An 11,888-nucleotide genomic window follows, 5' to 3' on the forward strand; every position below is an offset into this window, starting at 1 on the left:
GAATGATGATTTTTCTCTCTGTTAGGATCGAGAGCACTAAGAGGGGGGGGGTGAATTAGTGCAGCGGAAATCTTTCAGCGATTAAAAATGAAAGTTGCGTTCATTCAAGAAAAACTATTTTGATGCAAAAACCGATTCTAAGATTACTTATGATTAAGTGCAGTTTACGTTTAAATATAGTTTGCGTCTAAGCGCAGTTTACGCAGTTTGCGTCTAAATGCAGTTTGCGTCTAAATGCAGTTTGCGTCTAAATGCAGATTGCATCTAAGCGCAGTTTGCGTCTAAGCGCAGATTGCGTCTAAGCGCAGTTTGCGTCTAAGCGCAGATTGCGGTTATAAATGGAATCAAAACGTAAACATAAACTGCAAAGAAACTCGTTCGTAAAAGCGCAGAAGACAGTTTGCAGTTATAAATAGAATCAAAACGTAAACGTAAACTGCAATGTAAAGATCATACGAAAACATCGATTTACGTCTGAATGCAGATTCGGAAAGATCAGAACTTAGAAACTTGTTCGTAAAAGCGCAGAGAGCAGTAGCTATGTAGGAGGTTTGCAGTAATGATAAAGTGCTCAAAATAAAAGCAAACCAGAGATTTAGAGTGGTTCGGTCAGTCTTGACCTACTCCACTTTTGGCTTCCTCCACCGACGAGGTCACCGACATCAACTAGAGGCCTTCCTTCAATAGGCGAAGGCCAACTGCCCTTTTATAGTTTCACTCCTTTTGACGAGCTCAGGAGACAACCCTTAGAGAACCATTCTCTCCTCTCTTTACAACTCAAGACTTGAAGAACAGAAAGAGGAGAACTTTTGGACTTTACACAAATTTGAGCTCTTAGAATCACAGAAAAGATCAAGAATTCGGTGTAGGTCTTTATCTTTTCAGTGCTGAATGGGTGGGGTATTTATAGGCCCCAACCCAGTTCAAATTTGGAGCTCAAAACGATCAAATCCCGGAATTCCGGGATCAGGCAGTTGCACCTCCTGATTGGAGAGGTTGCACCGCTTGGTAGAGCTCGAAACTTGAGCTCTAGCGGTGCTACCTCCTGACAGAGGAGGTTGCACCGCCCAGTCTCGCTTAGAGACTGAGCCCTGGGCGGTTGCACCTCTTGGTTGGGGCGGTTGCATCGCCCAGTCTCGCTGGGAGACATAGCCTAGGCGGTGCTACCTCCCTACCTGGGCGGTTGCACCTCCCATAGCAACCTGGGTCTGAATGGGTTGAACCATTCGACCCAATTTGAGTTCTTCAGGGGCCCAATTGCCCCAGGATTAAGCTAATGGGATCACCTCCCATTTCTAACTTAATCAAAGTGCTAACTACGATTATTTCCTAAGACATATTCTGCAGCTTGCTTCGGTGCGTCACTCGCTTCTTCCGACGAGTTTCCGGCGAACTTCCATCGATCATCCGATGAACCCTCGGTGATGCTCCTGCAGACTTCCGGCAAACTCCTGGACTGCGACGATCCACTTGGCAAGTTCCGACGAGCTCCTTTGGCAAGCTTCTGGACTTCTCGGATTTGTTCCCGCAGAACCTCCGACGACTGTCCGAACTTCCGTCGAGCTCTCGAACTCGCAACGTGATCATTGTCATGACTCCGGCGCAACTCCTGCTGCATGTCTTACTTTCATCGTAGTTAATCCTGCACACTTATCTCAACACATACATTAGACAACAAATGACAATTGACTTCATCATCAAAATCCTAGATTCAACAATCTCCCCCTTTTTTATGATGACAATCAATTGATAATGGAGTTAACCTTAACTCCCCCTGTCTATATGCCATACTTCTTGAATTTAAAAACTTTATAAATTCAAGAGACATATTCCCATCATGATTCCTATCATGATGTATCTCTTTGAAGATGATGTCAAGGCTTGATATTTATTTTCAAATATAACAAGTTTGAATGATGGTAATTGTAGCAATTCATCATATTGTAAGATATCGACATGTAAAGCTGTGAAGCAAGATTTTGATATCATTACATGATGTACACAATTCGAATATTTTAGCAAGTGTAGCATTGCATCACATGGTAAGATATCAGTTCGTACGATGCAAATTTTTGTTTGATATGTTGATACAGGGCATATGGCAATCATATATTTCTTGGTGATGCAAATATGGCCTAATCATAGCATCAGTGATAGCAACCATATCAACATCAGTAATAGCAACCATATCATTATCAGTGATAGCAGGTATGGCCTAATCATAACATCAGTAATAGCAACCATATCAATTCATATTTTTCTCCCCCTTTGTCATCAACAAAAAGCATGGTAGCATTATCAAAAAGCATGGTAGATGTGATTCCAACAGGTTATCAAGCACATAAAGGAAGGCATGACACATATAATACTTTGAATATCTCTTCTCCTTGTTATGTTATAGTTCGTTGCTTGAAGGAGGAAACTCATTTTTCAAAAAGTTTTCATAAGAGTGTATAGGAAAATCCTATTTTTAGCATTCAAACCGAAAATAAGATGAACTTCTTACATGCATTCGGATATGAGTAAGCTACTGATTTTCAAAAACATTTGTCACATAATTTCCAACATGTTATTTGATCAAGTGATACCAAGGCATGTAATAGTAATCAATAACGTCCGAAAAATAATTTTAACTAGTTTAAGTATTCGGACACATCAACATTCCTAATTCTCTTCTTATGAAATCAAATTGTTCTTCACTTAGAGGTTTTGTAAAGATATCAGCTAGTTGATGTTTCGTATCAATGAATTCTATGATTACATCATGATTCGTAACATGATCTCGTATAAAGTGATGTCTGATATCAATATGTTTTGTTCTTGAGTGTTGTATAGGGTTTTTTGTTAGGCATATTGCACTTGTGTTATCACATTTAATGGGAATATTTTTAAGATGAACTTTATAATCTTCTAAGGTATTTTTCATCCAAACAACTTGTGCACTTGCTGCAATATATTCAACTTCGGTTGTTGATAGTGCAACCGAGTTTTGTTTCTTAGATGACCAGGAAACAAGGGCATGTCCTAAGAATTGACATGTTCCTGATGTGCTTTTTCTATCTAATCTACAGCCAGCGAAGTCCGCATCAGCATAAGCAATTAACTCAAGCTTCTCTGATTTTGGGTACCATAATCCTAGATTTGTGGTACCATTAAGATATCTGAGTATTCTTTTAACTGCCTTGAGATGAGATATCTTAGGGTTTGATTGAAATCTAGCACAAAGTCCTACACTGAACATTATGTCTAGTCTAGTTGTAGTGAGGTAAAGTAAACTTCCTATCATACCCCTATAGGTTTTTTGATCGAAGCTTTCTCCACTTTCATCAATTTCTAACTTAGTGGAGGTGCTCATAGGAGTGTTAATAGCTTTTGAGTTATTCATATTAAACTTCTTTAGTAAACTCATAGCATATTTAGTTTGACTAATAAAGATGTCATTGCTTAGTTGTTTGATTTATAGACCTAAGAAGAATGTTAACTCTCCCATTAGACTCATTTCGAATTCAAGACTCATAGTTTTAGCAAAGGATTCACAAAGAGATTCATTCGTAGAACCAAAGATAATATCATCAACATAAATTTGAACAATGAGAAAATTATTTTCAAAGTTCTTGATGAATAATGTAGTATCAACCTTGCCTTTTATGAAATTATTTTCAATAAGAAAAGAACTAAGTCTCTCATACCAAGCCCTTGGAGCTTGTTTTAAACCATAGAGAGCTTTAGTTAATCTAAACACATGATTAGGGAGACTATTATTTTCAAATCCAGGAGGTTGTTCAACATAGACTTCTTCGGAAATAAAGCCATTAAGAAAAGCACTTTTAACATCCATTTGAAATAATTTAAAATTATTACTACTAGCGTAGGCAAGGAGCATTCTTATGGCTTCTAATCGAGCCACAGGAGCGAAGGTTTCTTCATAATCGATACCTTCTTCTTGGTTGAAACCTTTGGCCACTAATCTAGCCTTATTTCTAACCACGATACCATTTTCATCTTGCTTGTTTCTAAAGACCCATTTAGTACCAATAACTAAATGGTTATTTGGCCTAGGAACAAGCGTCCACACCTCATTTCTCTCAAATTGATTCAATTCATCTTGCATTGCGATAATCCATGAATCATCTTTCATGGCTTCATCAACACATTTGGGTTCAATTTGGGAGAGAAAGGCGGCGTTGGCACAAAAATTTTTAAAAGAAGATCGTGTTTGAACCCCCTTTGATGTGTCTCCTAAGATTAGCTCCTCAGGATGAGCATCTACATACTTTCAATCCTTGGGTAAGGAAATCTGGGAAGTGGATGCATCCAAGTTGCTAGTTGGAGACGGGGTTGCGTTTAAATTCAAAGAATCAAAATTAACATCATCGTCAAGATCATTTTTCCTAATTTCGGAAATCTCATTGAAAACAACATGGATGGATTCTTCAATAATTAAAGTTCTTTTATTGAAAATACGAAAAGCTTTAGAAACCGAAGAATAACCAAGAAAGATTCCTTCATCAGATTTAGCATCGAATTTTCCTAAGTTATCTTTTTCATTTAAGATAAAACATTTACACCCAAAGACTTTAAAATATGAGACATTGGGTTTTTTGTTATTCCATAACTCATAAGGAGTTTTGGTGAGTAAGGGTCTTACTAGAACTCTATTCAAAATATAGCATGCAGTGTTTACGGCTTTGACCCAAAAATATTTGGGTAGGCTATGTTCATTCAACATGGTTCTTACCATTTCTTGTAGATTTCGATTTTTTCTTTCTACTACCCCATTTTGTTGAGGATTTCTTGGAGTAGAGAAGTTATGGTTGTATCCATTGAGTTCACAGAATTCTTAGAAGTCATGGTTTTGAAATTCTCCACCATGATCACTTCTAATTGACGAAATCATAGAACCCTTCTGATTTTGAACAAGTTTACAAAACTTGGTAAAATATTTAAAGCATTCATTTTTTTGTTTTAAGAAGTAGGTCCATGTATATCTACTATAGTCATCAACAATGACAAAGGCGTACTTGCTACCTCCAAGACTCGATGTAGAGATTGGTCCGAATAAGTCCATATGGATCAATTGTAAGGGCCTAGAGGTGCTTATTTGATTCTTAGCTTTGAAACTACATTTAATTTGTTTACCTAATTGGCAAGCATCACATACATTATCTTTGATGAACTTGATATGAGGAATTCCTCTTACAAGTTCTCTAGATGATATTTGAGTGATTAGTTTCATGCTAGCATGACCTAATCTTCTATGCCATAGCCAAGCATCCTCATTCATAACCGCAAAACACATTTCATCACATAAATCATTGATGTCAATAGTGTATACGTTATTTTGTTTTAATGTAATCATAGACATGTTCTATGTGGTTTTTCAATGATGCAAGCATTAGATTCGAATTTGACAGTGTATCCTTTATCACATAATTGACTAATGCTCAAGAGGTTATGTTTTAAACCATCAACTAACAAAACATCTTCAATAAAGAAGTTGGATTTGTTACCTATGGTTCCTTTGCCAATGATTTTACCCTTGTTGTTGTCTCCGAAGGTGACATAGCCTTCGTCTATGCTAGTGAGCTTAGAGAATTGAGATGGATCTCCGGTCATATGCCTTGAGCATCCACTATTAAGGTACCATCTCTTGCTCCTAGCTTGCGATGGTGTGGGTTTCTACAAGAAATGATAATTTTTAGGTACCCATTTGCTTTTGGGTGCCTCAAAGATAGATCTACATTGTTTATCATGTTGCGTAGAGTTTATCATGGTTCCTTTAGGAACCCAAATCAATTTGTTTGGACTAATTTTCTTGAATGGACAATAATGCGTCTTGTGTCCAATTTTGCAACAAAAGTTACATTTTGCTTGGTGTTGAACATGTAAGATGGGGCCTTTTATAAAGGTGGTTGGATTTAGGTGAGGACTTCTCACAAATCCAATTCCACTTCTTTTTGGAACGTGACCCTTGTTTGCAAGGATCATGTTCAATAACTTGCTAGTGTCCTTAAGTAGCAGGTTTTCTTTTTGGAGAGTTTCTAGATCATGACATTTGATACATGAATTTAAACTATCATGATATTCAATTTTTAACTTATCAAAATCACAGGTAAGACTATCATGCTCCTTTTTCAGCAATTTGTATTTTCTATTGATAATCTTGCATTCATCAAATAAGTCATGGAAGGCATTTAATAATTCATCGAAAGATAAATCAGCATCTAATAAATTTGTTACCTCCTCTCCGATGGCCATTAAGGCGTAATGAGCAACTTGTTCGGTGTTAGACTCCTCTTCTTCAGACGCGCTCGAATCATCCCATGTTGCTTTGAGCGCCTTCTTTTTTGTTGTTCTCTTTTTGGCTTGGGGACAATCACTCTTGTAGTGTCCCGGCTTTTTGCACTCATAGCAAATAACTTGGTCTTTCTTGGGTTCAAGTTTACTTTTAGTGTCACTCTTAAACTTGTTTATTTTAATGAATTTTTTAAATTTTCTTGTTAGAAGTGCCAAGTCATCATCACAGTCCTCATCACTTGAGTTTTCTTTCAAGTGATCTTCCAAAGTTCTAAGTGTCATATCCTTCCTGTTCTTTGGAAGGATGTCTTCTTGCTCTTCATGAGCTTTGCAAGTCATCTCGTAGGTCATTAATGACCCAATTAGTTCTTCAAGAGGGAAGTTGTTTAGATCTTTTGCCTCTTGAATAGTAGTGACTTTAGGATCCCAACTCTTAGGAAGGGATCTTAGAATCTTATTTACGAGCTCAAAATCCAAAAAACTTTTTCCGAGTCCTTTTAGACCGTTGACAACATCCGTGAAACGGGTAAATATGTCACCAATAGTCTCACTCGGTTTCATCCGAAAAAGTTCGAAAGAGTGTAACAAAAGATTGATTTTTGACTCTTTCACTCTACTTGTGCCTTCATGAGTCACTTCGAGTGTATGCCAAATATCAAATGCAGTTTCACAAATCGAAACACGATTAAACTTGTTTTTATCAAGTGCGCAAAATAAGGCATTCATAGCCTTTGCGTTAAGAGCGAAAGCCTTCTTCTCCGAATCGTTCCAATCGATCATTGGAAGAGAAGACTTTGAAAAACCATTCTCGACAAGATTCCAGAGTTCAACGTCCATAGAAATAAGAAAGATCCTCATTCGGGTCTTCCAATAGGTGTAGTCCATCCCATTAAACATGGGTGGACGTGTAATGGAATGGCCCTCATGGTTTCCGGCGTAAGCCATCTCTCTTGGGTTTTAATCCGTTTGAGAGTTAACCGGGCTCTGATACCAATTGTTAGGATCGAGAGCACTAAGAGGGGGGGGTGAATTAGTGCAGCGGAAATCTTTCAGCGATTAAAAACGAAAGCTGCGTTCGTTCAATAAAAACTATTTTGATGCAAAAGCCGATTCTAAGATTACTTATGATTAAGTGCAGTTTACGTTTAAACACAGTTTGCGTCTAAGCGCAGTTTACGCAGTTTGCGTCTAAATGCAGTTTGCATCTAAATGCAGTTTGCGTCTAAATGCAGATTGCGTCTAAGCGCAGTTTGCATCTAAGCGTAGTTTGCGTCTAAGCTCAGATTGCGTCTAAGCGTAGTTTGCGTCTAAGCGCAGTTTGCGTCTAAGCGCAGATTGCGGTTATAAATGGAATCAAAACGTAAACGTAAACTGCAAAGAAACTCGTTCGTAAAAGCGCAGAAGACAGTTTACAGTTATAAATAGAATCAAAACGTAAACGTAAACTGCAATGTAAAGATCGTATGAAAACACCGATTTACGTCTGAATGCAGATTCGGAAAGATCAGAACTTAGAAACTTGTTCGTAAAAGCGCAGAGAGCAGTAGCTATGTAGGAGGTTTGCAGTAATGATAAAGTGCTCAAAATAAAAGCAAACCAGAGATTTAGAGTGGTTCGGTCAGTCTTGACCTACTCCACTTTTGGCTTCCTCCACCGACGAGGTCACCGACGTCAACTAGAGGCCTTCCTTCAATAGGCGAAGGCCAACTGCCCTTTTACAGTTTCACTCCTTTTGACGAGCTCAGGAGACAACCCTTACAGAACCTTTCTCTCCTCTCTTTACAACTCAAGACTTGAAGAACAGAAAGAGGAGAACTTTTGGACTTTACACAAATTTGAGCTCTTAGAATCACAGAAAAGATCAAGAATTCGGTGTAGGTCTTTATCTTTTCAGTGCTGAATGGGTGGGGTATTTATAGGCCCCAACCCAGTTCAAATTTGGAGCTCAAAACGATCAAATCCCGGAATTTCGGGATCAGGCGGTTGCACCTCCTGACTGGAGAGGTTGCACCGCCTGGCAGAGCTCGAAACTTGAGCTCTAGCGGTGCTACCTCCTGACAGAGGAGGTTGCACCGCCCAGTCTCGCTCGGAGACTGAGCCCTGGGCGGTTGCACCTCTTGGCTGGGGCGGTTGCACCGCCCAGTCTCGCTGGGAGACATAGCCTGGGCGGTGCTACCTCCCTGCCTAGGCGGTTGCACCTCCCACAGCAACCTGGGTCCGAATGGGTTGATCCATTCGGCCCAATTTCAGTTTATCAAGGGCCCAATTGCCCCCAGATTAAGCTAATGGGATCACCTCCCATTCCTAACTTAATCTACATGCTAACTATAATATTTCTTAAGATATTTACTACAACTTGCTCCGGTGCGTCAATCGCTTCTTTCGGCGAGCTTCCGGCGAACTTCCGTCGATCATCCGATGAACCCTCGGTGATGCTCCTGCGGACTTCCGGCAAACTCTTGGACTGCGACGATCCACTTGGCAAGTTCCGACGAGCTCCTTTGGCAAGCTTCTGGACTTCTCGGATTTGTTCCCGCAGAACCTCCGATGACTATCCGAACTTCCGTCGAGCTCTCGAACTCCCAACGTGATCATTGTCATGACTCCGGCGCAACTCCTGCTGCATGTCTTACTTTCATCGTAGTTAATCCTACACACTTATCTCAACACATACATTAGACAACAAATGACAATTGACTTCATCATCAAAATCCGAGATTCATCACTCTCGAATATAACTTATGATTTTTTATGAATCGTCATTTTGATTTCTCGACATTTGATACATGAGATTTTATTATGAATCAAAATTTCTTATTAATCGATCTCCTACGATTCTACTTGATATTTTCTTGAGAGGAGATTTTCTAAATGAATCATGATTTTTCTTTATGAGTTCTTGGATTTATTACTTGATTTTCTTTTAAAACAAGATCTCTTTTTTGTACTCCTATGATTTTTCTTGATATTTTATTTAAAGAAGATATTTACTATATGAATCATGTCTTTTGGTATTCAAATGATTTTATCCTTCATGACATGATTTCTTTATATTTATGGCTTGCATGGCTTGAAATGTTTTGGAATGATGCATGCAACACTATGATTTTTCCCTTAGATAAAAATGCATGCAACACTATGATTTTTCCCTTAGATAAAAAGGCATGCAACACTTTGATTTTTTTAATGTGAAAATCAATAATTATCATTTTCTGATAGAATGATCATTTGGAATCATGCATGTAATGATAATGTTATATTTTATATACATGATGATTTGGCATTATGCATGCAATACTTATGCCTTTTATTATGATGTACGTGATGTATTGCATATGATGTGAATCATCATTAAAATTGCCTTAATTTGAATTCAAGGTTTATCTCAATTATGAAATTTTGAAATAAAAATGATTACTCACTTTTGTCATAATCTGAAAATTGATATAAGGGTCTACCCTTCTTTTTGACAATGACAAAGGGGGAGCAAGAATTTCTAGCATGGACATCATGAAAAGAGGCAAACTAGCTAGCTTGCACAATTCAAGATAAAAGCAAAAATTGCACTTCTCAAAAGAGAAGAAATTGCTATCTTGAACATTACCAATAATTGCTAGCTTGCATGTTCTAAAATGTTGCAACATTGCTAGCTTGCAAGATGTAGAGCTTACTATCTTGAACATCTTAAGAAAAAAAAATTACAAAAGTGCTATCTTGCCTATCTCAAGAAGCAAAACATGCTAACTTGCGCATCTAGCAAAGTTGACAAAATTTATATATTTCAAGAAGCAAGAGTTGCCTTCTTGAACATCTCTAATTTGCTAGCTTGCATGATATAGAAGTTGCTATCTCAAAAGAAGCAAAAGTGCTATTTTGTATGTTGTAAAACTTACATATCTAAAACTTGATAGCTTGAATGTTCTAAGTATGATGTAACACTTGCTAAATTTTCTAGCTTCAAAACTGCATGATGATAAAACCTGATATTATGTTTTTCATGCAATGAGTTGAACTTATATCATAAACACAAGAATAGTTGTACTTCTTCTTTTTGTTGATGACAAAGGGGGAGAAGTATGTTGATGACATGACATGTTATGCATAAGTTTATGATGACATGTTGCTTGAATTTTTGAATCCAAGAGTTTCTATCAATATGACATATTGATAGGGGGAGTTTGTTTAAACTCCAGGAGTTAAGGTTAACTCCGTCATCAAGTGGTTGTCATCATCAAAAAGGGGGGGATTGTTGAATATCGTATTTTGATGATGAAACCACTTGATATATGTTTATGATTTAATATACGTTTTGAGTGACGCAGGATGCTTCGATCAGGATGAGACAATTAAAGCAGGAAAATCATGTTGTGCCGGAGGAACATGTCAGAAGATTGGACGTCGGGCCGGTGGATCAATCGACGTATCGACAGAAGGCTTCGGGCCGTGGACTCGAGCATAGCCAAGAAGAGCGGGTATTGTGCCAAGGACATCGGAGTTGCGGAGTCAACTGGCCGATTAGGCAATAGGCCATAGGAGAGGACGATGCGCCAAAGAATCGGACGAAGTATCGAGGGACCAATGACATGTCGGACAACTTGGTTAATTGCTTAGGATTAATTGTCTCGATCGAAGTTTTGTTTTACATGTGCAGAATTAACTACGATGGAAGTAAGACATGCAGCAGGAGTTGTGCCAGAGTCAAGACCATGATCACGTTCGGAGTTCGAGAGTTCGACGGAAGTCCGGACGGTCATCGGAGGTCCTACGGGAACAAATCCGAGAAGTCCAGGAGCTTACCAAAAGAAGCTCGTCGGAACTCACCAAGTGGATCGTCGCAAGTCTAGGAGTTTGCCGAAAGTCCACAGGAGCATCACCGAGGGTTCATCGGATGATCGACGGAAGTTCGCCGGAAGCTCGCCGAAAGAAGCGATTGACGCACCGGAGCAAGTTGTAGTAAATAAATTAAGAAATATTGTAGTTAGCATGTAGATTAAGTTAGGAATGGGAGGTGATCCCATTAACTTAATCTGGGGGCAATTGGGCCCTTGATAAACCCAAATTGGGCCGAATGGATCAACCCATTCGGACTAGAATTCCTACCAAGCGGTGGCACCGCCCAGGAGATGGTCTCCCAAGAAAGCTGGGCAGTGCAACCGCCCCAAGCAGGCGGTGGCACCGCTTGGGCTCAGTCTCCGAGCGAGACTGGGCGTTGCAACCGCCCCTGACAAGCGGTGGAACCGCCTGAGCTCGGTCTCTGAGCTCTGTCAGGTGGTGGCACCACCCAAAGGCTCAGTCTCCGAGCTACCAGGCGGTTGTACCACCCCAATCAAAAGGTGGTACCGCTAGGACCCCGGAAATCCGGGAGATGATATTTTTGAGCTCTAAATTCAAACCAGTTTGGAGCCTATAAATACCCCTCCTATCCTTGGGTAAAACACACAAGCACAAAGAGATTAAAAGAGAGAAAGCGCTACTGTAATCTCTAGAATTTCCCTCCTCTAGCTTAAGTGTTAGAATTCTGTTTAAGAGAGAAGAGTGAGTGCTTGGAAGGGTTGTCTCCTAAACCCGGTAAAAGGAGAAGAGGGGTGTAA

Source organism: Musa acuminata, chromosome BXJ1-11, assembly GCF_036884655.1.
Source record: "Musa acuminata AAA Group cultivar baxijiao chromosome BXJ1-11, Cavendish_Baxijiao_AAA, whole genome shotgun sequence".
NCBI classification, from domain to species: Eukaryota; Viridiplantae; Streptophyta; class Magnoliopsida; order Zingiberales; family Musaceae; genus Musa; species Musa acuminata.